The sequence below is a fragment of the Electrophorus electricus genome, chromosome 16, assembly GCF_013358815.1.
Source record: "Electrophorus electricus isolate fEleEle1 chromosome 16, fEleEle1.pri, whole genome shotgun sequence".
In the NCBI taxonomy this organism is placed as follows: domain Eukaryota; kingdom Metazoa; phylum Chordata; class Actinopteri; order Gymnotiformes; family Gymnotidae; genus Electrophorus; species Electrophorus electricus.
This window is the reverse complement of record NC_049550.1, coordinates 13,012,893-13,017,892: the sequence shown is the minus strand read 5'-3', so window position 1 is coordinate 13,017,892 and position 5,000 is coordinate 13,012,893. Positions and strand designations below refer to the sequence as shown.

Here is a 5,000-nt window from a genome sequence, read left to right as displayed (position 1 = left end):
CCGTTTCACTGCATCCGGCTCTGTCAGTCACACAAACGTCCCTCCCAAGCGCACACCATATATCCTTACACTTACAGCATCATACGATAACTCACTGAAAATTAGAAGGCTTTGAAATACTGCTGATAGATTCTGTCCGATGTCACCTCCCAGCATTGCAATATTTAATGTGAAGGAAAATAGTAACTGTCATAGATTTAGAATTTTTATTTGGACTTTTGCACTGATTCAGCAGTAGTCAAATCCCTTTCGTTAGCGCACAGGGAATCTTTGGCTTTTCTCGGGCGGCCTTGCTGGCACTCTCCATGCATGTAGTGCGACTGAGACACGCCCTTCTTCTTCCTCTCCTTTTTTTCCTCTCCATCTCTTCCCTCTCTCTGCCTCTCCATCTCTCTCTCTCTCTCTCTCTCTCTCTCTCTCTCTGGCATTTCTGTGTAGGTGTGCCAGCCGTACGGCTGCCGACATCTGCACGGTCTCGCGTGGAGGAGAGGAATTTGGAAACGTATATAAACCATCCGAGAGAGAGCGAGAGAGAGAAGGATGGAGAGATGGAAGGGGAGGAAGGAGACTTAATTATAGCAAAGAGTAATTATTAGTTTGTCCCTCTACCCTCAGACAGAGAAGTGAGCTCAGATGGAGAAACAGAGAGAGTCTGCACGCGCAGAAACATAGCGAGGAAACGGTACAAGAAGACAGCTGGGCGAACAGCTCGCAAAGTGCTGGAGTATCGCGCGCTGCCGCGGACCCGTTCGGAACCGCTACTGCTGAGAGACGAGAACAGTGTCTCGTCTTAAGCCCAAACCTGCCCTTCGTGAAGTCACTCACCTTTGCTAAAGCAGACGCAGTTCTGCACAGCCGTCCCGGTCTCGCAGTCGCTGGAGTGTGTGTGCATGCCGCTGTCGGTTGGTAGGTATCAGCAGGACCAGGAAATGTGTCATGGGTACTTGCAAGTCAATAGAGCGTAACAGATCCCCTGATGCTGATAGCGACGGATAGGGGCTTTGAAGCTAGCTCGCTACAAATTGTATCACAGGTCGTCTTTCAAGCTGCCTGCGCGCTCGTGTGTGTGGTGGCGTGTGTGTGCTTGGTTTGACCTGTGTAGCTAAAGTGAGGTGTCCAGAGGTCAGTTGTGGTTGGAGCACTTGCTTAGGGCGTGTGTGCACGTGTGTGCGCGTGTGTGGGTGGGTTTAAGTTGTGGTTTAGGGAGTGTGTGTGTGTGTGTGTGTAATTACAGTCAGATAAATCAAAATGTGCATTTATTTTCTGTGTTTTTTTTAAACTATAGGCCGGGAGAAAGAGGCCGAGAGAGAAAGAGAAACAGAGGCAGGGAAGGACAGGTCATGTTGGCACATCCATGTCAAATAAACATGCCTCCCAAGCAACAGTTATAATTACATAATTATTACTGTGTCCCCTTTTCATCTCTGCAGAAACAGTCTTCATTGTTCATAGTCTTCACAGACATAAAGGGCAGTGCTGGTGATTCTGTAGTGTGCGCCGTCATGAGGTACGAGGAGCTTGAACTGGTCCCAGATCAGCATTCTCTACTCTGACAAGCCTTTATATTACAGTTGGGTTGGTGGATGGGTTGGTGTGTGTGTGGGTGTGTGTGTGGGTGGGTGGGGAAGTTGGGTCTAGGCAATTCGCTCCAATATGAGTGATGGAAAGCACCTGCCTCCAAGCTGTGCTTTTAGAGAAGGAGAGAGAGACAGACAGAGATGTACAGCGAAGGAGAGAGAGACAGAGACATACAGAGAAGGAGAGAGAGACAGACAGAGACATACAGAGAAGGAGAGAGAGACAGACAGAGACGTACAGAGAAGGAGAGAGAGACAGACAGAGACATACAGAGAAGGAGAGAGAGACAGACAGAGACGTACAGAGAAGGAGAGAGAGACAGACAGAGACATACAGAGAAGGAGAGAGAGACAGACAGAGACGTACAGAGAAGGAGAGAGAGACAGACAGAGACGTACAGAGAAGGAGAGAGAGACAGACAGAGACGTACAGAGAAGGAGAGAGAGACAGACAGAGACATACAGAGAAGGAGAGAGAGACAGACAGAGACGTACAGAGAAGGCGAGAGAGACAGACAGAGACGTACAGAGAAGGGGAGAGAGAGACAGACAGACATACAGAGAAGGAGAGAGACAGACAGAGACGTACAGAGAAGGAGAGAGAGACAGACAGAGATGTACAGAGAAGGGGAGAGAGACAGACAGAGACGTACAGAGAAGAAGACAGACAGACAGAGACGTACAGAGAAGAAGAGAGAGAGACAAACAGACACACAGAGACGAAGACAGAGACAGAGGCAGACGGAGGGAGGAGAGAGATGAGTGAGAGTGAGAACAGTGAAATGACATTTGCGCCGTGCTGATGGTTGGAGCAGATGTTTTGGCCTCTCCCTCACCTCCTCTTTCTCTGTTCTCTGCTCCTCACTTCCTCCTCGCCTCTCCTCCTTCATCCTCTCCATGTTCTCTTGTCGTCTCCTTGCGATGTACTGTAAGCATCGGCTGCTTCACTGGAAAGGCAGGGGTCAGGGGTCCTGACGTGGCCACCTGTGGTCAGCGGCGAGCTTCTTCACCTTCAGCCATTTTTGTGCGTCTTGTCTTCATCTCGCCCTCTCAGCGCTGCTCTCCTTCACCTGTACGTATATATTTAACCCCACCCTCTTCTTTTTCTCCCGTGTTTTTTTCCACATAAAGCTGTTTTTCATAAACTCTAGCCTGGAATAGCAGTCCCTGGGGCGAGCACTGAAACACAAGCTCTCTCTGAGCTGTACTCTGTGTGTGTGTGTGTAACAGTAGATTTTTCTGAATCACTGCCAAACAGATGCAGTTGCTTGGAGTTCCACCAGAGGAGCTTTCAGATCTCTTTCTCTCTCTCTCTCTCCCTCTCCGTCCTGCACTCGGTCTCATTGTCGTGCTCTCTCCTGGTGTAGAACAGTAGCAGTAGATATCCGAGCGGTCCCTCCTGTTCGTTGGGCCAGGGGGCAGTTGTGGCCCCTGGCCCCACAGGGGCCTGTTGGCAGTCACTCTCCTTAACCCCTGCATTGCCTCTACATACAACATCCATAGCGCTTCTTAACACCTCCAGAAATGTGACCGCATTGTTACATTGTTCTGTTGTTACATGGTTCTTTCCCTCTGGCTTTCTGTCCCCCACTCAATCCCTCAATATTTCATTTTAATGTATTTACATTTTGCGATTAATATTTCAAACACAGTATGTAAGTTCAGAGCTAGCAGAGACCTTTATCTGCCTACTTTATTATCAAATTTTGCAATAATTGCGATGCAGTTAGAAGCATCTTACTGGTTTCTCATAACCTTTCTGTGTGTGTGTGTTTGTCATTTGTAACAGTGAAGTGTCTCAGTGTCTCAGTGAAGATGGTAAAGCCCTGTTCTGATCTGCCACGTTCCACACTGTCCAGGAAGCTGCATGGCTGGAAGTGTGGATGGGGTGGTGTGGGCCTTTATAGTTTTGGCAAACCTGCATTTTTGGCATGGTGAACAGCATGGTTGTAGAGGAGGGTACTCTCCTCACACACACACACACACACACACACACACACACACACACACACACACACACACACACACACACACACACATACACACACACACACACACCCTGTGACTGTCACGCAGGATAATTGTGTGCGTTCTGGGTAGTGCACCAGGGACCAGGCTCTTTGGTCTGGTGGTTAGAGCACACGTTTGCCACCTGGAAGACCCATGTTTGAGACTAAGCATGGTCACTACCTCCACCACACACACAAAGTATATAGTATCAGCTACTAGCAAGCACAAAAGCAAACACATGTGGAGGACATCCATATAAGGTCAATAGTAAGATCCATTCATTGGACTTTGACCTACAATCTGAATGGGTCACCTGTGTGTTTTGAGGTGGGTTGTTTATCTGTTTGGTGACATGCTCGGGGGGAGGGGGGGTCATCTGTTCAGATGTTTGTGAGGGGGTTGTGTGTGTGTTTGTGTAGGCTGGTGTGTTTAGTTATCTGATTGGTCATCAATGGCCTGAGCTGGTGCTTTTGCCAAGAATTCTGAGAAAAGTCTGTTGTTGCAGCAATCAGTAATCCGCTCTGTGCAGCAGCGCTGAAGAAACATATGCGCACGCACGCGCGCGCACACACACACACATACATTCAAACACAAACACACACAGAAATACACACACACAGAAACACACACACACAGAGTTTGGCTGTGGAGACTCATGTAATATGTACTGAACAGTTAGGCTTGTGTGTTTGTGTGTGTGTGTGTGTGTGTGTGTGTATATGATGCATATGTACACACACACACACACACACACACACACACACACATACACACTCTCTTTTCACTTCATCCAACATCGAGGCTGGCTGGCTGGCTGTTTCAGATACACTACAAACAGGGCAATTCCCTGTGCTTATGTATGTGTGTCTGGATGTGCCAACCTCACTGTGTGTATGCATAACCATTTAAGTGTAATTTGGTCAACTGATTATACATGTGTCTGTATTTGTATGTATGAGGGTGTGAGTGTGTGTGTGCTTACCAGGGATTCCCTGATAAGATGGAGGAGACATCCTATGTCCAAACATAGGACTCACAGTCTCATACTCTATTGGTGCTCACTCTTTCTCTCTCTCTCTCTCTCTCTCTCTCTCTCATTCTCTTTCACTTCAGGTTCTCTCTTTGTAGTGTGTTGACTCTCATTCTTTACACACACTCTGTACACTCACATATTGGTCTTTCTACAGTGACTTGCATCCCCACTGAACAGGAAGGAATATGTGGGTGGGAATAACACTCATCTCCTATTGGCTGTCTTGGCTTTAAAAATGCCCTAATTGGCATGCACGCATACTGATAGCAAGCTGGATTAAAACTACAGCACATCTTGAAACTAAAGTGTGTATACGTGTGTGTCTCTGCATGTGTGTAATCATGTTTCTTAAATGCTCGATGGCTTTTTTCCTCATCCTT

At 47.7% G+C, this 5,000-nt stretch overlaps 2 protein-coding genes across 12 annotated transcripts in view; one reads left to right on the top strand and one right to left on the bottom strand.

The window, feature by feature from the left end:
• The window catches only part of LOC113585040 (gamma-crystallin M2-like), a 39,447-nt gene that overhangs the window by 7,281 nt on the left and 27,166 nt on the right, over nt 1-5,000 (bottom strand). The gene's annotated exons all lie outside the window — the stretch shown is intronic.
• Nucleotides 1-5,000, top strand: part of LOC113585041 (nuclear factor 1 X-type) — a 91,082-nt gene that overhangs the window by 64,188 nt on the left and 21,894 nt on the right. The window lies entirely within an intron of this gene.